Source organism: Bos mutus, chromosome 1 (genome assembly GCF_027580195.1).
Source record: "Bos mutus isolate GX-2022 chromosome 1, NWIPB_WYAK_1.1, whole genome shotgun sequence".
In the NCBI taxonomy this organism is placed as follows: Eukaryota; Metazoa; Chordata; class Mammalia; order Artiodactyla; family Bovidae; genus Bos; species Bos mutus.
The window spans coordinates 132,248,971-132,272,905 of record NC_091617.1 but is presented as its reverse complement, the minus strand read 5'-3'; the positions used below and the strand labels follow the sequence as shown (position 1 = coordinate 132,272,905).

Genomic DNA, 23,935 nt, shown 5'->3' with positions numbered 1-23,935 from the left:
ATCCATGCCACCTGTAATCCAGAGCCTGACACATGAGTGATGCCAAATAGATATCTAAAGTAATAAAACTAAATTCCCTCCTGGAGCCACAGAGCAACCAGCAAATGTGCTTTGGATTCTTCAGTGAGCTGTGTTAGCATTCAGAGTAGAAGGACTTCTGCCAGCATCTCCACCTGCACCGCCTTCCGCCTCCACCTCCCCAAATGTTTCTTCAGTCTTATACGGGAAGTCTCTGAAACAATGTTATTCGTTTTACTTAATGCTGTTCTTTGCACAGGCAATGCCTCTTCATCCTTCTATTCTGTACTGCAAGGTATACTGGGCATGTTTGCCCGGCTTCATTTGGGGCAGTTTTTAAGGAAATCGCCTTGAGGTGGCATTTGATCCAGGTTTTTCTTCCTAGAAATATTCCTCTCCTCCTGAGCTGTTTATGAGTGTCATACTTTGCCATTTAAATATTAATGCTATGGAAACAGAGGAGAAAAATTGGTCTCTTATCTGATATGTGATGTTGAGGTAAATTAAGATTAATAAATGGTGACAAGCTCTATAGAGGAAATAAAAGTTAAATTGCCTTGGACTATTTTCAGGAGTTGTTTGAGCAATGAGTATTATATCGAATGCCCCATAACTGTGATTGTTTTAAAAGCCTGATTTCTGACGATAGATCTGAAATCATAACTCAAATCTTAGCATTTCCCTCAGAGTACTTGCATTCTACAAGTTCATAGGTAGGAGAAATCCTCTAAGGGGGGAAACCGAGAAAAACTGAAAATTAGACTTTCTTTATCAAATCTCAAGCAGCCACTGTCCTGAGGAAAGGCAAACTTTAGGTCTATGAATTTAACTAATAAACATATCTGGAAGGTAAAAATATCTAGATAGCTAACTAGAATTTTTCACATCTTCAACAAGATAAATCATGTCATAGGCACATTAATATATCAGCTCAACCCAGTTAACTGCAGAGGGAGGGGCCCTCCAGGTTTGGTTCCACAGCCTCCACTTAACCTGCCAGAACTAAGGGGGTGAACATGCAAGGCAGTGATTCCCTAAGTGTGGCCCCTTGACCAGCATCATCTGGGAGCTTAGCAATACAGATTTTCAGGCTCCAGCCCAGACCTCTGTTTAACAAACCCCCCAGGAGATTTGGATGCATCTTCAAGTTTGAGAACCACTAATTTTTAAGCCTATAGGGATATTAGTATCACTGAGGGGAATTTTCTTATAAACCTGATGCCAGGGTTCTATCCCCCAGACATTCGGATCTAATAGATCTGGGCTGAAGCCAATGCAGTGGCATATTTCAAACACTCCCTAGATGATTCTAAAGAGCAGCCCAGGTTGGAGATTCTGATTTCAGCCTCTTCAGAACTTCAGAGTTCTCACTCTGACAATGGCAACAACCTCAGAAGTAGGCTGTTGGCTTCCAGTCTTTCCCTCCAATCTGCTCTCCACCCCTACACACACACATTCACACACACACACACGCACACACACACACAGGCACACCAGAATTCATCTCTAATTCAGTAATTCTAAAACTTTACTATTTACTATGCATCAGAATCACCCAGGCAGGATTATGAAAAACAGTTTCCTGGGCCACAATTTGGAAGTATCTGATTCAGGAGGTCTGAGGAAGGGCCCCAGAATTTGCCTTCCAAACAAATTCCCAGGTGATGCTGAAGCTGCTCATTGGACCTCTATCCATGTGTTCTCCAGTCACTCTGACCTTGATGAAAAAAGAAAAATGACGGTAATGAACTTACCCTCAGGACCTCCATCCTCTGCAGATTGCCCAGCCTGCTGTATGGAGTCTCCTGCTCTGCTCTGGAAGGCAGTGCAGGGTGGCAGTCAAGAGTACAGTCGAAGAAGTCTCAGGACTTCCCTGGTCCAGTGGTTGAAAAATCCACCTGCCAATGCAGGGGACACAGGTGCAATTCCTGGTACAGGAAGATTCCATGTGCTGTGGGGCAACTAAACCTGTGCGCCAAACAACTGAGCCCACAGTCTAGAGTCTGAGAACCCCAGCTACCGAGCCCACATGCTGCAACCACTGACGCCCACGCTCCACAAGAGAAGCCACCACGATGAGAAGCCTGCACACCACAGCTAGAGCGCAGCCCCCACTAGCGGCAACTAGAGAAAGCCGACAAGGCGACAAAGACCCAGTGCACCCTAATTACTAAATTAACTTAATTAAAATTTATAGAAAGAGTGCAGCCTCAGGCTGCAGTGTTTGTTTAATTCAATAAACTGTCCATGTTTCAGTTCCCTATTCAGAAGAAGGGAGATAATATAGGACCTACTTGAAAGGGTTGCTATGAGGATTCTATGCATTAATACGTGTAGCATAAAAGGTGCCTAGCACACACTGAAGTGCTCAAAAGTGTTTATAATTAGTCACAAACTTATAAAGGCATAATTAGTTATAACTGTTAAGTAGTCCTAATTGCAGACCAAAATAGTTCTTTCTAGTTATTATATAGCCCCTCCCTCCCTAGAATCTAGACACCAATGCCTAGGGGTCTCTGCAGACAGATGAGTCAAAGGACACAGACTTTCCCAGCCTTACTCAAAATCATTTGTCCTTCTCCTCCCCTCAAAAATGGAGGGGCCGGTAATCAGCAACTATAAGTTGAATGAAAGTTTCTCTCCAGAGAGGCCCCACCCACCAGTCATGCTGAAATATATCAACATCTTTTGGAAGCCAAGAAGACAGTCCCTAAACAGGGTGAAGGAAACCTCCGATTCAGTTCTAGAATCAAATATTATCACATCACTCTCTGCTTAAAATTATTCTGTAATTTTTAACTGCCTTCCCTAGTGGCTCAGACAGCAATGAATTTGCCTGCAATGCACGAGACCCGGGTTCCAACCCTGGGCAGGGAAAATCTCCTGGAGAAGGGAACGTCAGCCCACTCCAATATTCTTACCTGGAGAATTCCATGGACAGAGGAGCCTGGTAGGCCACAATACATGAGGTCACAAAGTGTCAGACACAACTGAGTGACTAACACACACCCTAAGAATAAAAGTCAGATTGTTTATCATTACTTAATGGGTCCTGGCTCCTTTCCAGCTTCTCAGCCCATAATGAACCACTTAGACTTTTCCAAAAACACCCTGCCCTATGACGCCACCCTGCCCTTCCCCCGGCATTGTCCTTTGCCTGGGTGCCCTTCCCCCTCGTAGCACTCCTTGCACAGAAGTTCGTTAATTTATATTTATTTTTCAGTTTCCCTCCAAGTCACCTCTACCTTAAAGCCTTCCTGACTCACTGCTCCCACGTCCCCCGGTGCAGAGCTGATGAGCCCCTTCTCTGCATCACCTCCACACTCTCCACAATCACTAATGCGCTGAGTGCCTGAGCTGCCACTGTTCGTTCACAGCCTCTCTCCAGAGCTCGACTGTGAGCCAAACCAAAGTTGCCACCATGTTTGGTCATCTTTAACCTTCACCAAGCACAGTCCTAGCCCATATTAGGAGGCTTCATTATTGACTGAATGGATGAAGCAACGAAGGATGGAGGAGGGAGAAATAGTCAGTGGATTCTACCAACTGAAGTCAATTCCTAGAGAATCAAAGGACACCAAGAGAGAAGAAATCAGAAAACAGGGTGCAGAAAGGAGTGGCAGCTGCCCCAGCTGATCCCCAAAACAGTGGGACCTGCAGCTGGTAACTGCTTATCAACAGAGAAGGTCTAGCTGCATGGATTAGTTAAGACAGTGGCTCTCAAACATTTGGATTTTGTTATCAGCTATTCCAAAGTGCTTTTATGTATGTTCCATAAAATATGGACAGGGTTACATCTGTCCATATTTACCATTAGAAATTAAAATGGAAGAAAATTTAATGTTTCTTCGTGCATTTGTTTTAAAATAGCAAAAATAAAGATGTAAACAAATATTTTTATATTTTCTGAAAAATTTTACTGAGAAGAGTGACATTGTTTTTCACTTCTGCAAAGCTCTTTAATATCTGGCTTAATAGAAGACAGTTGTATTCATGTATCGGCTTCTGCATTCAATCTGCTGTGATGTCACTCATCATGTAGCCTCAGGAAAATTCAGCTATACAATCATGGGAAAATGAGAATAAAAAAGGCGGATCAAGTGTCGGTACTGCAGTAAGCCTCATGAAAGAGTTTCAGAGACACAGTCCCCCATTCCAGGGGTTAAGGGACCACACTTTGAAAACTGCTGAATTAAGATACAGTATAGGTCATCTGTTATTGCAGAGACTAAAATAACAGTGACTTGAATGAGATAAAAATATGTTTCTCTCTCGCTTAACTTTACGAATGTAAGCAGTCCGCACAGGTCATGACGTTCCTTCTGGCTATTCTGCCATCCTTGGTACCAACCTCTACACTCCAGACAGCAGGAAGGGGAGGGTTTGTGTGTATCACTTCCCCTCAAATCCCATTGGCCAGATCTTGGATAAAAGCCTATTACTGAACTGCAAAGGAGACTGGGAAATATCTCTCATCTAGTTGACAGCGTGTTCTATCACCGTAGAAGGTGAGAAGAGATACGGGAATAAGTCCCAATCTCTGCTACACTGACCCTTTCCCCTAGGCTCGGCTGGACTCAGGATTAGAGAGGACAAGTCAGGGCTCACCTCATCATTGCCCAGAAGGACAGGGAAGCTGGTCCTGGCATACAGCAGGACTCACACAGCAAGTCACCTTTGCCTGTGCGTCTGCCTCACTAAAACAACAGGAGGCCCTCACTACAACAACAGGATGTAAGTGGCTCACACGAAGAGCAGCAGACAGCAGCTGGAGACCGGTCAGAGCAGAAACGCTAGTTAAGGAGAAAACTGCCAAGACATCGGCCATAAGTGAAGCTCTGGTTAGGATAAAGGCCAAAATCATCAACACAACTCAAAAAGCCCTGCAGGACCCCAACCCTTCTCCCCAAAACCCTATGCCCTGCCATATCTCATGACAGTCTTTCCCTCACCCTCCATGTTTCAGTCATGTTCGACTCCAGTTTGAAGGGTGTGCCTTAGTCTTTCTTACCTTCTTAAAGTCTTTGCATGTGCGTTCCATCTTCTGAAACAGTCTTTTCCCACCACTGTCTGGCCCACATATGCTCATTCTTCAGCTCTGTGGGAAAAACAAAACCCAGCCAAGTGAGAACAAGCAAAGGCTGTGTATCCAGAACTTGGTACAGCAAGAAAGTCAGCCCCTCCTGCTTGAGTTTGGGCAGCACCTCACAGGCAGGCAGAGGAGGAAGACTGCTTTATAGCAGAGAAAGGGAAGGTTTCATGTGGGCCCTGATCGGGGATTGTAGGCAGAGGAAAGCTGTAGGTGGGAAAACTAGGAGCAGGACATTCTACGTGACTGGTTAGGGGTACAGATCTGGCTTTCTTTGGTGAACTAAGTTGGAAGTAAGAACAAAAATTAGGGAAGCTGTCAGTTATTAATCAAGTCCTGGCTGTTTAGAACCAATTGTTACAGGAGTTATTGTTTGGCCTCCTGGGCTGGTTGCTACAGAGACTGTTTTGACTTCCTACACGTCTGACTTATACAGACAACAGGCCAGCAGCCCAGGCTGGTTACTATAGATAACAACTTAGTTTTGGGGGCCGATTGCTGCAGATTATGGGTGAGAGTTCTATTTTACATATGATCTGACCATTGTCTACTCAGTCCTTCAGGTCACAGCATCTCCTCAGGAAAAAGTCTTCCCCAACCCCCAGATCAGGGTAGGTCCACTTGTAATATGAACATGCAGCTTCCTGAATTTCTCTAATTCTCAGCAAATTTGTAATTAGCACTTGCCCAGTAGATTACAATCTCTGCGAAGGTAGAGACTATATTTTTTAAATATTCATTTTCTATGCTTAGCATCAAGCAAAGGATTTAGTATATAGTATGAGCTCAATAAAAAATATTATTATATGGATAAATGGATGCATGGCTAGAGGAATGGTTAAATGGATGTCAGACTTCTACAGAACGAAGGGCAACATTCTGCTGCTTATCAGCTGACAAATTTCCAGAAACTTCTGGAAGAGTAGTTAAAGGCGTGAGTTCCATATTGGTTCTGCCTCTTGACCCATTATGTCATTTCAACAAAGTCATCCAACAGGAAAAATAAGGTCCTCTTCCTTATGGAGCCATCAAACGTGTGAGCTATGTCCAGTTTAGTTATCAAAAATTCTGCAACCATAGATCCAACCTATCCAGGATCTGACATCTACTTTGGTGTCTCCATCTTAAGCTACATTTCCTCCTAAGCATGGATCACTGACAATATCCTACAAAATATTCCACTGGATCCTGGAGCTGCCCATTCAAGAAGATTACTTGTATTGAAGTTCTGGCATAAACCTGCCAGCTGTAACATATATCCCTGATCTGACCCAATGGTGACCCACAATATTCTATATATGGGCTGTTTTCTTTCATTTTCCAGCCTCTGAAGATTGTCAGAATTCTGCCTGTCTAAGCAATAAATCCATCTTTTCAGGGATCAATTGCAGTGACTGGCTGCAAAGCCTGGAAATCCAATTAACTGCAAAATAAATAAAAAATGAAAAATACACTGAAGCTGTGGCATAAATCAGCTAGAAAATGTTCTGCACATTAAAATAAACAAGGAGAAATTTCAAATTCATTTGTCTTCTTTTCCTTTTTTTAAACCCTGTTATTGATAAATTTAGCCTTGGTTCCAATTTTGTCACAGCCACGACTTGCTCAAGTATAGATCTGTTGGGATGGCTATCTCCATTCTAATTATACCCTGCAGGCGGGCTCCGGAGAGGAGCCAACTCGGCTAGGATTACCTTGGTGCCATATGTAAAACTTTAGGCCCTCTCTCCCTTCATCTTTTTACACCACATGTGTTCTTAAAGGGACATAAATCTGCTCTACAGTTGCGTGGGATATATGAGTTATTTTGGCTTTCTGGGACATTTTGAAAAGGACAGAGTTTTCATCAGTTGGCTGAGTGAAAGGCCTTCTGCCTCAAGGCTACTAGGTCTGCTAGGCTGCAGCCGTGACACACGGAGCCCATGGGCGTGAGACAACTTCTGGGTGCGGAGAAGTGGGTTGAGGATCTCAAAACAATGAACTTCACTCCTCGTTCCATCCCCAGGATTCCTGTCCATGCCCTGGAAAGGGACCCTTGGGCCCCAAGGTACCCAGCAACCTGAGGAGGCCACCTGGAGAAAACAGACAGGCAAAGGCCACTTGAGCATCCATCTGTAACCGGAGCACAGATTTGTTTCTGTGGGTGTCACGGTAGAGGGCCATCAAGGGTGGCAATCACTCTTTATAACCCATGGCTGGGGGCCAGAATAGGAGTAAAGTGAGAGTAAAAGTGTTAGTTGCTCAGTCATGTTCGACTATTTAGCGACCCTACGGACTGTAGCCTGCCAGGCTACTCTGTCCATGGAATTTTCCAGGCAAGAACACTGGAGCAGGTAGCCATCCCGTTCTCCAGGGGATCTTCCCTACCCAGAGATGGAACCTGGGTCTCCTGCATTGCAGGCAGATTCTTTACCGACTGACCCACCAGGGAAGCCCCAGAGTGGGAGGCTCTGCCACTGACTCACTATGTGACTTCAAACAGCCCTGAGCTGCTCTGAATCCATTCCCTTTCATGTGAATGAGCAGACTGAAATAAAGGCTCCCAAGGCCCTTCCCTAGTAGCTTCCCTAGTGGGCTTCCCTAGTAGCTCAGACAGTAAAGCATCTGCCTTCAATAAGGGAGATCCAGGTTCAGTCCCTGGGTCAGGAAGATCCACTGGAGAAGGAAATGGCAACTCACCTCAGTATTCTTGCCTGCAGAATTTCATGACAGAGGAACTTGCAGGCTACAGTCCATGGGGTTGCAAAGAGTCAGACACAACCAAGCGACTGACATACACAAGGCCCTTCCAGGTGCAGTATCTGGATTCCATGTTGGGTGAATTAAAACACGTGTTTTATTCAAGGAATATTTGTGGAAAGAATGTTCTTACTTTTTGATGAATTTATAAAAGCTCTTTTATCCTTCCCTGTTTCTTGATACCCTGCCGTGTTATCACTGAATTTTCCATTTCTGAATTCTAAGCATTACACAGACAACAGGTATTTGCCAGTGATGTCCCCATGGAAAACAAGAAAACCAAAAGTCAATAGTTTTTCAACATTTCTTATCAGAAAAGCAAATGACTCAACATTGCTCCAGAAAACAACACACTTTCACTTCATCCTATCTTCAAATTCTCCTTGGATAAAACAAACGACATCAACAAATGTGAGAAGAAAACTCTGTCATCCTTCAAAATGCACCCACGTGAACAGTTTTCAATTCAAATCACAAATTTTCTGTTATCCTTAGCTGGTTATTGATTTGGTTTTACTTTAAAAGAAAATGATACCTTATTTACTAGACTTATTTTCAAAATTCTATTTACCCAAAAACAAAGCCAAACGAAAACAAATAGGTTGATGGGAAGCCATAACCATTGGAAACACAGTCATTACTACCTAGAGGTATTTCTATGGTCATACTAAATTTGCTCCCATAGGAAGCGAAAAACAGACAGGGCCTAGGGTCTCTCCTTAAATCTAGCTGGAGAGATCAGATTTATGCAAGGAAATTACTGGAAACCAGTCTCAGTATACCAGAGACATAAATCCACCCTCTTATTCTCAATTCCAATAGCTCCATTATTTTTTCCTAAATACGAACTCTGAGTTAGACACTGTTTTTGGCACAAGTGAAAAACCAAAGCCTGCCTCCTTGAAGTTTACAGAAAGTGATACATATAACCATGGGACAAGGAAACAATGGGTTAATTCCATGCAAAACAATGGGTTATTTAGCATAGTGTAGTCAATTGTTGTTTTGTTAACCCATGGCTGTATTTTTCTAGTTTTATCTATTGGTGTTGGCATCAAGAAGACCGCAGGAGCCTAAGGCTCTTATCTCTCCAATCCCTCTTTCTTCTCCAAGGCAGGTAGTTACAAGTACCAAATAAGTTTCTATTCTCACTGTGGGGCTTTTGGTTTAAAACTGTTTATTGATCAATAAAAGAGTAGAAAATCACAAAGTCATTGCCTGGGGAAACTGTACTAGTAATTTTACAGCAGGCTAGATAGTAAGGAAAGATTACAAATGTTAGTAGGCGGGAGACCCAGCTCCTGCTGAAAACAAGTCAATTCTGACAAAAATCCAACTACCATTCCTGACCTTGGAGAGCCTGCACAAGGTCAATGGCAGAATGAATATGATTATATTGGTCCTGTTCTCAGTCTGTTTACTAGTTCTGGAAAAAAGTGGACAGACTTCATATGTACACCCATATGCTTAAAAGTAATAAACACTGTAAATAACAGACTCGAGTCCTCAAAAGAATGCAAAAGAGAATGCACGTAGGATTTAGAACAACATTTTAAAATAGCTTTTAAAGTTAATTTTTAAAATAGGACTGTCACTGGGACATATTGTTGCCACCGTAACTATTTATATTAATAACTCTGACTCACCCAGCAAGTCTTTGTAGGCTCAGGGAGTATACTGGCAGTGTTCATTCATTCTTTCAGTCATCCTTCCGCCCATCTGCTCAGCATGGACTGCTGGGAGTGTGAGTATTCCAGAACATCCAGAGCAGTCCCGTTGCCCTTGTCCTTAAATCTAACAATGACCTTCACCTTGACTCCTCCAAGGAGAATGTCCGTTCCATCCTACTCAGTACATTTCCCTCCACCTATTTACCCTATTCCTCCTTTAACCTCTGTGTTAATAACCAAGATCTCCCTGAAATAATGGATCTAATATTTCCAATGCCCTCTTCTCTCTGTATCCTCACTCACTTCTCTTCCTCCATGGCTTCCATTGGTCACCATTTTAATTCTCTTATATCCACCTCCAACTCCTCTGTTGCCTACTGATTGAAGCCCCAGACTTTCTCTCTTCTGTCAGCCTTCCTTACTCTAACAGACAGGCAACACGCATTATCTTAAACAGTAACAGGTAGAAGTGCCTTTCAGAGAGACCACATGCTCCGGGTCTAGACAGTCATAAGTTTTACTTATAACAATCTTGAAGGATGGTAAAGAGGTGAGTGAAGGGCCACACGTGCGGACTGTCTCACAGGCAGTCCCCATCCACTCTCAGGTGACCTCTCGTCATCACGTTCATGGCAAGACTTTTGGTCTTTTGTCCCAAAACCTAAAAAGTGGGTATCAGCTCTCGGATCTAATCACATTCCATCAGGAATAGCCAGCTGAAAGAGGCAGGGCAAAGTCATGATCCTTATGCAACATCTCAGCTTATCATTTTTAGAAAAGATCAGCTCTTGATGGAGTGGCACCTTGGATAGATGGGGAGGAAAGAAAGAGGAGGGGCTCACAGCACAAGGCCCCATCTATGAGGGTCAGGCCAAGACAGACAGCCCCATGGAGATTCCTAGCAAGCAGGTGGAGCTTAAGGACACATCACACTTTCAGTGACAGGCATTGAAGAATTGAAGAAGCAGAGAAAGAAGAGACGGTCATTACAGAAGCAAGTTCTCCACCTTTTACTTTGGTCAAAGGGAGCCTGGGATGCATGCTGAGAGGGCTTCAGGAATACTGAACTGGAGCACCAAATACTATTCTCTCCTCCTATCCCCTAGTGTGAGACCTCCCACCAGAGGAAGAAGCAAGCTAACTGAGGGCTCTTCCTTCTGTCTTTTAACATCATGGACCAAGATATCAAGCGCCCAAGGGCAGCTTTGACTCTACCTTTAGAATCCAAGGAGGTGAGCACTTCAGCTTGAGCCTTAAGAATCAGACACGATGAGTCTCTTCATGTGAAGAAACTAAGGACCCTCCAAAGTGAGTCTTGTTCTAAAGATTGTCAAACTGAGTTATAAGTCAGATAGACAAGTACCATATGATATCATTTAGGTGCGGAATCAAAAAGAAAAGGATACATGGCTTCCCTGGTGGCTCGGTTGTGAAGAGTTCGCCTGCCAGTACGGGGGACACTGGTTCAATCCCTGATCTGGAAGGACCTCACGTGCCCAGAAGCAGGCTAAGCCTATACACCACCACTATTGAGCCTGTGCTGTAGAGCCCAGGAGCTGTAACTACTGAAGCCCACGTGCCCTAGAGCCCATGCTCCACAACAAGAGAATCACCACAGTGAGACGTCCTTGCACCACAGCTAGAGAGCAGCCCCCACTCTCTGGAACTAGAGAAAAGCCAACGCAGCAATGAAGACCTAGCACAGCCAAAAATACATAAATGAATAAATGATTTTTTAAGAGTACAAATGAATTTATTTACAAAACAGAAGTACAGTCACAGACATAGATAAAAACAAATTTATGGTTACCAGAGGGTAAGGGGGTAGGAATAAATTGGGAACTTGGGATTGACATATGCACACTACTATATATATAAAATAAGGACCTAATATATAGCACAGGGAACTCTGGGACTCAATACTCTGTAATGGCCTATATGGGAAACGAATCTAAAAGAGAGTGGATATATACACACTGTATATATATAACTGATATACTTTTTGCTGCACAGCTGAAACTAAAACACAATATTATAACTCAACTATACTCCAATAAAAACAATATGAAAACAATCAATATAAACACTAATGTAAACTATAATTAAGGATGACAAAAATAAAGAAGTCCTATCTTGAGAAAAGAGAGCAAGGAAGTACAAAAGTTTGGTTCAAGCATAACAGGCCACAACCAGAGATGACACACTCAAACAGCCTCAGTTCTAGGCCCAGGGACTTAAACCAGGCCCTCGAGCAGCAGTGACGATTGTCAGCATCCTGTGAGTCTCTCTCGCTGGAGAGAGGGTAAAAGTATCATATGCCCATGTGCCCGTCATAGCTGACATCCCCCCAGGAGCTCCCAGAGACAGGAGCAGGGACTGTGGCAGGGAGCTGGAGCATGCTGACTGATGGGGCCAAGAAACACGGGTGAGAGCTGCCAGCCAAAGATACATCCTTGCAAAGGGCCCCAAATTTTCAGCCCAGGACATCTCTTCCAGTAGACACTGAAGACAGAACTGGCTGCGAAAGTGGAGAATGAATGTCAGAACATCCTGGAAGGAAGTTGGTGATATATTAGCTGTTCCCACACATGCAGGTGCTCACGTCACATCCCTCACCCCACAGGTGTAGCAAAGACTATGTAAAAAGACGACATCACTGGCATCCTGGTATCTTTAGCTATAGCTGCTGTTGATGAGCTCTGGTCAGAGAACAAAAAGGACAGAGGCCTGAGGAAAAAATGGGAAGACTCATAGGACTGAGTTGATTCGATGTAGTTAATTAAGGACAGCACCATACATCAAATTCCATCAGAATCTTTATCATTTTCCATACAATTCTGGCCTGAATGGCTTAAGTTCTGGGCTGAAGTCAGGAGTACAGTTCTTTATCCTCCTCTGAAAAATGACAAGGTCACCTTGTGCCTGCCACGTAACTTCACTGACTCTCCATAACTCCAACTGCAATAAGGAAACTAATGCCTGTGGATTATAGAGCGGTGTTAAGGGCTGACAGCATTTTCCAAATTATTTAGGGGTTAGAGGAGCAGACATTTTGTGAATCCAGAGTATTATTATAGCAAGATTGAGGCTTTCTAGAACCAGAAGTGTTCCTTTCACTTTACAGATCCTAGGATCCTGAGACTCAGAGCAGGAAAGTGACTTCTCTGAGGTCACACAGCCAGTCAGTGATGGTCTCACAATGAGGAGATGAATCTCCTAATGCTTCTCTCCTGGAATTCAGCTGGGGTATGCAGATTAACCTGCTGGATGGTGTTGTTTCGTTTTGTTTTGTTTGACAACAACCCACAAATATAAATATAAACCATTTATTATGCCCAAAGAATGCTTTTTTCTCCAGAAAAAAAGCATCTTCTTAGAACCCTCTCAACGTTGATTTTTTTCAAACCCTGCTGCTACTGCAACTTCTTCAAGCAGGCTCACATCATTCCCTCGGTCTTTTTTTTCCAAAGGAATAACCCGTTCTTTCTTCCAATTTCTACTTAATAATGTGGCAGGAGTGAACTTTTTCTTTCCCTCATTAAAGTAGCACTGGGTTGGGTCAAAGAAAAGCTGATTTGAGGTCTCCGCCTTCGTAACCAAGTTCTGGTCTTTAATTGGGTTCTTCTCGGCAGCATCCCTGTTGCCTGTGGCAGGAAGACATCTTCAGTTGGGTTATGAATCCTGATTTTTTTTTTTACCTTAAGTCTTGAGCACTCCCTACAAATAAAATTTTATTATAATTGGTTTCAGTGTGTGTAGGAACCTTTTAATTACTCTCTGAAAGATGCTTAGAAAACAGCTTGCTATTAGGTTAAACAGTGTCAGCATCTGTACTGTAAACACTAACAAGTTTGTTACAATTTGCACACCAGTATTTGCCTTTCACATTTTTTTTCTCTAAGCAGCCTTCTTTGGGAGTAGTACAGCTTCAATCCAAAGGACAGAGTAGACATCGTGCCCATTGGAACCCCATCTTTTCTTCTCCTTACTCTCCTCAGTGCTGGATCCTGGCTATTTCAGACACCTTCATAAAAACCTGGGGCATCTTGCGACAATTCAGGAGCCGATTACACAGCACCAGCCTCCAGGCAGAGCGTCCTCTCCTCTGCGGCTCAAACTCAGCGGTTTCACTGTTCATTAGCCCCTTTTCCAGAGAGTGAGCAGGGAAAACAAAAGGAGATGAAATTCAAACCCAGGCGTTTGCTTCCTATTAGCTGCTCTAGTTAAAAGTTTAGCGGGAAGCAGGCTGAAATGATTATTGTTCAAGTTCTTCCTCCTGAAAGCATCTATATTACAAAATGTACTGGTCACAGGATCAGGCTAAAGAAAGTTATTCTGATCATGTTGGCCCCAGCAAAGATAATCATGGCAAGTAACCAAGGGAAAACTGACACCAGACTTTCTTTCTAAAGCATCCAAAAAGTAATGTTATCTCATATAACCTTTCAGAGTTTTTCTAATTAGAAGTAAAATAGACTATCCCATGGCTAGTAAAAACCAAAATAATTGTTTCTTCCTTTGTCTATTCCACTTACAGAATCTCCACTACAGAGAAAGGCATACTTATAGAAATAATAAATTTCAATAACGCCATCAGGAAAACTGACTTTTAATGATAAAGAATTTACACAAGATGCTGAGCAAACATTGCAGCAAGCTAATCCAGGCTGTTAAATAAACAATTAAAAGTAATCATGCAAGATAAACCCCTCAGAAAGAAGAAAGCTTTTCAAAAGGAATATTTACCTGTGGGTAGAGGAAAATGCATATTAAGTTTAAAGAAATAGACTGGCTATATCTTCGTCTAGACAAAAAGATTTTTATCTCACACTTTAGTATTTGTTGGTTTATTCCAAACATTAGTTGAATATTTCATCAGAAAATTATTTTCCCTCTAAGCACATGGTTTTTTCAGTTGTATCCACGTATATACCCAAGGCTGAAAGCTTTTACAGAAGGAATACATCTGTAGTCTTTGAAAGACATGATAGGATATATAACTTACTGAAATTCACTCTATTATCAAATTTACAAGAATCTATCCAAAGCAGGCAATGAGGTGTCTCTATACATACGGTACAGACTCTACTTCTTAAGTCATTTTAGCCAAAGTTCCAGAACAAATTGCTCATAAAGCATAGAGAAATTGAGAGACTGAGCTGGTATAGAAGGCAGTTGGGTTCTAGCCCTGCCTTGTGGAACCAGCTGTGGAAACTTGGACCAGCCCCTTCCCTCCATGGGCTCTGCAAGAAATGATCTCAGCATGTCCACTAACTCAATGTTTGTGGTCTGTGAAACAGAGGCTCAGGTGAGAACAGAAGAAAGCCCAACCAAGTTAGAGAAGTGCACATTCAAAGTTCAGTTGAGGATATGAATGATACTACATGACAGATCCAGGGCTGCAAACCTCTAATTAACTACAGGTGATGAGCGGGGGCGGGGGTGGGGGGGAGAGTGTACTGTCAGCCCGAGACTGTAGCTCAGTACTGCTGTTTTATGAATCGTATTATTTCACCCAGATATCAGGCTCTAAAAACTCTTTTGCAAGCTGGGGAATGGATTTAGAAGCCATAATGCCAATCTATTAACCTACCAATAAGGATAGATATTTATAGCAACTGAAATGTTCTCATAGCTATTTAGAGTTACTGTTGCTGTCATGTAGGTAACTAGAGCCCTCAACCAGTCATCAAAACATTGCCCAATGAGTACAGAATTAGTTAGAGCTGAGCTGGTGCTGAGAGAGGAAGGAATAGCATATGAAACCACTGAAGTCAGATTAAAGAACATGTTCCTAGCCAAGGGTCTCAGACTTGAGCCTGGGCTTCAAGGGATCTGTGACCTCCCCAAAACAATTTGCAAAATTGTGTATGAATATGGCCATGTGCATTTTCCTAAGAAGTGTGTCCATAGCATTAGTTGGCTTCTCAAAGAGGTCTGTGATCTCTAAAAGTTCATAAACTATTGGGAAATATAAACAAATAGACTCAAGACAGACAGGGAGGAGGCTGGGGCAGCTCTGAAGAGTCTGAAATCAAGAATCAGAGCTGAGGGACAGGGAGAGGATTCTCTCAGAAAGGTCAAGTTTGGAAGGAAGAGTCAAGCAGAGGCTTGGTCTAGGCCAACTGGGCTGCTACAGCACCATCTCCAGGGATCCCTGAAAGGGTCGGACACCATGACTCAGGGGCCACCATGAGAGACTTCACTCACTTGTGAGGGTGTAAGCCCTGTGGGTAACAGGGCTCCTCTAAATCCTGCTGGACACTGAGGCCAATTCTATAGGAAGACTCACGAACAGATGGGAGGCATCTGACTGGGTCCCATTCACCCCAACTTCCATCTAGCTCACACCCGCCTCCTCTGATTGAGCACTGCCCCTCTATCCCATGTCTTCCTTTTTTCCCTAAGTCCACCCTTGATTTCTCTATGGGCAAAGGGGTTACCATAGAAAGAGAAGATAGGTTTGGCTTTATGAGGCCAATGGGAACACAGGAGTACTACCTCCTACAAGAGCTTTTGTCAGAGGAGATGGTCCACACAAGGAGCCAAGGGGCCATTCAAATGTGAAGTTGACTTACTTCACTCAGTATGACAACCTTTAGGTCCATCCATGTTGCTGCAAAGGGTGTTAAATTATATGATACTGTTTATATGTGGGATCTAAAAAAATGGCACAAATGAACTTATGAAACAGAAATAGAGGCATAGAAAACAAACTTACCTTACCGGGGGGAGAAGGTGGGATGGATACATTGGAGATTGGGATTGACACATACACACTGCTGTATTTAAAATAGACAATTAATAAAGACCTACTTCTCACGGAGACCTCTTCTCAATACTCTGTAATGACCTATATGGGAAAAGAATCTAAAAAAGAGTGGAGATATATATGACTGATTCACTTTGCTGCACAGCAGAAACTGACACAACAGTGTATATTAGCTATACTCCAATTTAAAAAATCGTAATGTAAAGTTGAATTAATTAAAATGAAAACGAATTTAAAATTAACTACTTTAATCACATTGCTGCTGCTGCTGCTGCTGCTAAGTCACATCAGTCGTGTCTGACTCTGTGCAACCCCATAGATGGAGGCCCAACAGGCTCCGCCGTCCCTGGGATTCTCTAGGCAAGAACACTGGAGTGGGTTGCCATTTCCTTCTCCAATGCATGAAAGTGAAAAGTGAAAGTGAAGTCACTCAGTCGTGTCCGACTCCTAGCGACCCCATGGACTGCAGCCCACCAGGACTGCAGCCCACCAGGCTCCTCTGTCCATGGGATTCTCCAGGCAAGAGCACTGGAGTGGGTGCCATCGCCTTCTCCGGCAGCTGCATTTAAAATTCTCAATAGTCACATAAAGGTAGTGGCTGCTTTTTTGGACAACCCAGCTCAAGAGTATTTCTACCATCACAGAAAACTCTTCTCTATATAATGCAGCACTAAACTCTGCAACACAAACAGTAATTACAATAGTGACTCAGAGAACAGTAGAGCCTACTGCTAAATCACTTCAGTCGTCTCCGACTCTGTGCGACCCCAAAGACGGCAGCCCACCAGGCTCCCCTGTCCCTGGGATTCTCCAGGCAAGAACACTGGAGTGGGCTGCCATTTCCTCCTCCAATGCATGACAGTGAAAAGTGAAAGGGAAGTCGCTCAGTCATGTCCGACCCTCAGCAACCCCATGGACTGCAGCCCTCCAGGCTCCTCCGTCCATGGGATTTTCCAGGCAAGAGTACTGGAGTGGGTTGCCGAGTAGAGCCTAAAGTGAGCAGAAATAGCTATAAAGGGCTTCAGGGAGGAAATGGGACTAACATTGAGCCTCAGGGGATGAGATGAAAGCACAGGCAGGGGCATTTCCCGGAAGTTGTAGTAAGAAGGAGGTGAGAACAGGGAGATGAAATGGGCCCGGGCCAGGCTAGAGCCTGGTTCAGGCTGATGATGAACATTCCTGCTGTAGCAGGAAAGAACAGATGAATGGTAGGAAACAAGATAAGTAGGCAGGCTGGAGGCAGATTGCACAGGCATTTCAATACCAGGCACTGTAATTTAGGCCTGACAGTAATAGCTCCCAACACTGGCCACCATTTATTTAATGCTCATTGTGTTTCAAGCTTTGTAGTAAGAGATTTATAAAAATTATTAAATTTACTCCTCACAACACCAAGAGGTAAGTGCTATTAACTCTATGATAAGAATGGCAAAACCGATGATTAGAGAGTTTAGGTAACTAATACCAGAGATCACAAAGCTTGGAAATGGTGGGCTGCAATTCAAATAATTTTCTTCGTGGGATTTCCCTGGTGGCCCAGTGGTAATGAATCCACCTTGCAATGCAGAGAACATGGGTTCGAGACCTGGTCAGAGAACTAAGATCCCACATGCTGCAGGGCAACTGAGTCTGAGAGCCACAGCTACTGAGCCTGCGTGCAGCATCTACTGAAGCCCATGCGCTCTGGAGCCCACAGTGAGAGAGTCCGTGTGCGGCATCAGAAGACCTCACGTGCTGCAACTAAGACCTAACACAGCTAAATAAATAAATAACTGCTTTGAAGTGTAAAGCACTATGTCCTATTATAAAAAGATACTACCAAAAAAATAAAATACACAAAACTGCTCTATGGCCAGTGCTTTCAGTCTACTCTCCAGCTTCCAAACATCTTTCTTTTTAATTAAGAAGGGCTTTTGCCTCCACCCTTGGCAGTGTATATCACCAGTTCCCAAGGCATCTCTTCTGGAAGTCCCTTTACTTTTTCTAACAGAGGGAAATACTTTAACAGGCCCCCCATCCTTAGCAGTTTAGACTGTGTGGCATCACCAAGAACAGAAACATGGCAAAAGGAGTTTAGAAAATGGCAGAGATGGGCCTCACGGTGAGGATAAGAGGCATCTAGAAAAAGAAGTTGCTGCATTCAGTTCAGTTCAGTTGCTCAGTGGTGTCCGATTCTTTCCAACCCCATGAACCACAGCACGCCAGGCCTCCCTGTCCATCACCAACTCCCAGGGTCCACCCAAACCCATGTCCATTGAGTCCGTGATGCCATCCAACCATCTCATCCTTTGTCGTCCCCTTCTCCTCCTGCCCTCAATCTTTCCCAGCATCAGGGTCTTTTCCAATGAGTCAACTCTTCACATCAAGTGGCCAAAGTACTGGAGTTTCAGCTTTAGCATCAGTCCTTCCAAAGAACACCCAGGACTGATCTCCTTTAGGATGGACTGGTTGGATCTCCTTGCAGTCCAAGGGACTCTCAAGAGTCTTCTCCAACACCACAGTTCAAAAGCATCAATTCTTCGGCACTCAGCCTTCTTCACAGTCCAACTCTCACATCCATACATGACCACTGGAAAAACCATAGCCTTGACTAGACGGACCTTTGTTGGCAAAGTAATCTCTCTGCTTTTTAATATGCTATCTAGGTTGGTCATAACTTTCCTTCCAAGGAGTAAGCGTCTTTTAATTTCATGGCTGCAATCACCATCAGCAGTGATTTTGGAGCCCCGAAAAATAAAGTCTGACACTGTTTCCACTGTTTCCCCTGTTTCCCCATCTATTTGCCATGAAGTGATGAGACCAGATGCCATGATCTTAGTTTTCTGAATGTTGAGCTTTAAGCCAACTTTTTCACTCTCTTCTTTCACTTTCATCAAGAGGCTTTTTAGTTCTTCTTCACTTTCTGCATAAGGGTGGTGTCATCTGCATATCTGAGGTTATTGATATTTCTACCGGCAATCTTGATTCCAGCTTGTGCTTCATCCAGCCCAGCATTTCTCATGATGTACTCTGCATATAAGTTAAATAAGCAGGGTGACAGTATACAGCCTTGACATCCTCCTTTTCCTCTTTGGAACCAGTCTGTTGTTCCACGTCCATGTTGTATTCAAGGCCTCACCAGTTTTTCAATTGACTCTTATGCCAAAAGTCATCTCCCAGACTGTGGAGCCACAAACACCCATCAGGTGTGCAGGGCAGGATTCCTGGTTCCTGGCACCTTCATGGACCCTCTCATCATCTCATTCCTCCAAAAAAAAATTGGTTGCCACCTTCTTTTGAAGGTTTGGGTTTGGGAGTTTGCACATATGGACTCTTCCCTCTTACACCAATATGAACTGGCTGCTCCTGGGTAGACCTGGCCTTGGACTGTGACCATAAATTGGAGCAAAAGGCTTCCCACGGGAGAAAGACTTTAATACGCTCTTCTGTGCCTCTGTGCTTTTTCTATAGAAATAGAATACTTTATTAAGTTAACAAAGCATGATAATTCATTTCAAATTATTATAGATAAAAATTGATTATAGCACTTAGAGCAAGGTTTAAAGAAATACATATACCTCGTTGTTACTGTTAACAGCCATCATTCACTGCTTAATCTAATCTTGGTACTTGCCCAAAACCTCAGCTAGAATTCACTCTCTTCCCTAAGAGTTTAAGTCCTGTTTGGGGTTGGGACTTGGCATTTTTTTTCCCCTCCGGATATTAGAGATTTGGGCACCAATAAATATTTCACGTTGTTTCTCTCCTGCTTTTCACAATCTTAGCTGCCTTCATTCAGCTTCTCAGTGAGATGGGGCCCTGCTGAGTCCTAACATTCTAATTAACAGTCTTGCTGTCTAATCACTCTGTCTTCTATTGTGAGAGGCTGATCTTCTAATCCGCACCATTTGTCAACAGCCAGGAAGGGAAAGTGATTAGAATCATGCCACATACTACCCATGGTGTGACCATATACACACACACATACAGAGTATATTTTCTTTTTACCTAGTAAAAGGGGATGATTTAACACAAAGAGGAAATCCTCTTTTAAAAAGGACTTCTCTTGTAGTCCAGTGGAAAACGCCTTCCAAAGCAGTTTCAATCCCTGGTCGGTAAGCTAAGATCCCACATGGTTCCCAGCCAAAACAGAAAACAGAAGCAATATTGTAACAAATCCAATAAAGACTTAAAAAAAAGAGGAAGTCCTTCATCAACCAGCCCTCTGTCCATGAGAGTCAAATGTTTGTTTTCTTACTTCCTTGTTTAACAATGGCTAAAGACCTCCAACTCATGCTCGAGCCTCATTCTACCTAAACTGTATTTAAGAGAACATAATATTTTTTAAACCAAGATGGAAATGAGTTTTCTTTAATATCTTATTTTAGTAAGCTGTCAGATATAAGGGTAAAACATACTATTCCTACATACGAAAATAGAATTCAAATTTATACATCATGAGAATCAGTTCTGAGATCTGTAAAGAAAAGCACTCTTCTGACAGAATCACAGGTGTGCCAAAGGCTGACAGGTAAATGAGGGGAGGGCTGGAGATGGGAAATCATCATTTTGTAAGTGCCAGAGCAAAGGTCAGTCCAAGCAAGAATCATCGATGGTTGCTAAATCTGGAGGGAATTGTTGATGAGGCATAGAATGTCTTCATGATCTTAAAGGGTCTCCTGAAAGTGGACGAGGAACAAAATTAGCATCGCCAATGAGAGGCAGATGGACTTTGTGTGCCTCCAGACATGATGCTATCTAAAGATTATGCCAGCATTATAACCTAAAGCTGACCATCAAGAAACATCAGACAAACCAAAAGTGAAGAACATTCTATATATTAAAAACGAAAAAGAATTGAATTCTTCATAAAGGCCAATGTTTTCAAAGACAAAGAAAGGCTATAGAAATGCTTCAGATAGAGAGACTAAAAACATAACTAATGGGAATGCTATACCCAATCTATGGGTAGAAAATGCTACAAGGGACATTATTGGGTCAACTGAAAAAATTGTAATATAGTAGATAGATCAGAATATTGTATTAATGTTAAATGTAGTGAAATTAATAATTGTGCTGTGGTTAAGAGGCACATTTCCTTAGTCTTAGAAAATACACACTGAAGTATCTCGTCATAAAAGGCAATGAGGTATACCATCTTCCTGCAAATTGCTCAGAAAAAAATTATGTGTGTGTATTTGTATGTTAAATAGACAGCAGACGAGCACTTACAAACGATAAATCCAGCAAAATGTTAAGATACATGAATATGGGGAAAGAGTACATGGGTGTCCTGTGTTCTACCCTTATTCTTGCAACTTGACTACATGTTTTAAATTATTTCTGCATAAAAGTTAACAACCACACACACACACACACACGGAAAATCTCATGAGGGAAAAACTCAAGGAGGCAAAGAGGACCAATCATCTCATCCTTAGCCTTCTCCCAGGGAGAAAGCCTGTCCTCACTTAACCCATCCCCCTCCCTCCTCTAAGAGAGAAGACTATGGTCACCATAACTGTTCTGGGGGGTAGTTTGCTCTCCTTACCAATCTTAACTTAGATTTTGGTAAGTGTTGATGTCTTTCTTCTCTTGGTCCAGCTGAGACAAAAGTGAAAAGGTGTTTTGAATTTTTGTCTTCAAAAAAATTCTAGGGAAAAAGAAAAATAATAGAAAACACAAGTACAAACAGGTGAAGTTACAGGCAGATGTCTCATTTTAAACTACCAAATGCTTGTCAAAATTTGTATGTCACCATTTACTACACTCACCTAAATTTACTTTCTTGTTGTTGTTTAGTTGATAAGTCATGTCCAACTCTTTGCGATCCCATGGACTGTAGCCCACCAGGCTCCTCTGTCCATGGGATTTCCCAAGCAAGACTATTGGAATGGGTTGCCCTTTCCTTCTCCAGGGGATCCTCCCAACCCAGAGATCAAGCCCAAGTCTCCTGCATTGGCAGGCAGATTCTTTACTTTCTTTACTGCTGAGTCACGAGGGAAGCCCATAAATTCACCTAACCTCTAACTTATTTCATTTGCCCAAAGTTAATGTGCCTTCATCTATTTTTCTCAGCTAAGTTTGGGCCCAGATTCACTAGTGACCATTTGACCTTTGTGGCTGGTGCCATCAATCCAGATTTCTCTCTTACAAATGACCTCTCTTCCCATAACAGTTGGTTTATGTGATCAGAAATGAGGTATAGCACTTCACTCCCTGCCCTCAAGAGATAAGTAATTATCTTAATGTCCTAATGTGAGGTGATGGGAGTTTTGCTCTAACTCATGAATTGTGTGAGAATGAACTACTGTTCTGTTTGATTGATTGTGGCTTGATTTTGATGAGGTAAATTTGAAGATTATTGAATGCTCCTTACTGTGCCTAAAAAAAAAAAAAAAAAAACCTTTATTCTTTAGTTTTAAAAGTCAGTGTGCTATTGAACCAATAAGTTCCCATTTATGGTATAGTGAGGAGTCTGAAGCCCTGAGCACACTGGCAAAACAGAGATGACAGACATACTCAGGGCCCAGTGACCCTCCCAGGATCAGGTACCATCTCAGCCCACTTGTCCAGGTACTCCTGAAGACACATTCAAGTGCTTATCTCCTACCCTATTACCTCTGCTACCCTCCACTACTACCCACACCCACCCTTTCACCTCTTCTGCCAAGGGCACAAAATGGAAAGATCTTTAGACATGCAATAGCAATGCATATGACCAGAAAGGGGAACCCATTCAATCGCAAACCTCCTCGGCCCAGATACCTCTTTCTCAGATCCCAATCTAACACTGTTCTCAATGTTATTGTTCTCATTGTTCTCCCTAGCCCCTTTAAGTCTGGCTTTTCAAGTAGTCTATTTTGCTGCCTTTCTGTCTAAATTGAATTTATATTAGTTATGGTAGGCTAAATTGCTTTAGCAAATGTATTCACAAAAGTAATAGCTCAAATCACGTAACAATCCATGGCAAGCGTTTCTGAATCAGCAGGAAGCTTTTCATCACATACTGACTCAGGGACACGGGCTCCTGCCAATTTGTGGCTACACCATCCTCTGGAGCCCCATCATTCTCTACAACTCCTGCATTCAGCTGATGAAAAGGGAAAGAACATAGAGAAGCTCCACCTGCCCCTTAAGGGCAGGAAGTGTTACACATCACTTCCACTCATATGGCATCGCTAAGAACTGATCACATGGCCCCAATTACTGCAAGAGGGTATGGGAATTGTAGTCCCCTTCTGGGCAGCTATTTCCTATTACTAAGTGATAGGGAAGAGATTTTCATGGACAGCTGCAGACCTGACCATGGAATTTAAACAAAGAAAAGGAGGAAGGTTTTATTAATGGAAATCACATTGAAAAACAAAGAAAGATTGTCAAAGTGTCCGTTCCTTTTTCCTTTGACTTATTTGGATGTTTATTTATTTTCAAGGAAATATATGTCTTAGAATTTTGTTCATATGATTATTTGTATTGTTTATTTTTAATTTGTTTACTAAAAGTTTTGAAGCAAGCACTAGATTCACAGGAGGAGAAAGAATGATACTGATTTTTGTTCAAGTCCTGCAGCTCCCCATGAAAATCTCTCTCTAAACTCCGTAATAGGAAGCAGCTGCCCAGACAGAGACTACAATTCCCATACCACATTGAAGTAGTTGGTCAAAA

At 42.7% G+C, this 23,935-nt stretch overlaps 1 long non-coding RNA gene across 1 annotated transcript; it reads right to left on the bottom strand.

The window, feature by feature from the left end:
• Positions 1–1,799: 1,799 nt before the first annotated feature.
• Positions 1,800–21,916, bottom strand: LOC138991466 (uncharacterized). Its single transcript, XR_011467412.1, has 3 exons — positions 21,819–21,916; positions 5,030–5,116; positions 1,800–1,916 (listed from the first exon to the last, which is right to left on the bottom strand). It is a non-coding gene; the product is annotated as an uncharacterized lncRNA (long non-coding RNA).
• Between the last annotated feature and the right edge of the window lie 2,019 nt (positions 21,917–23,935).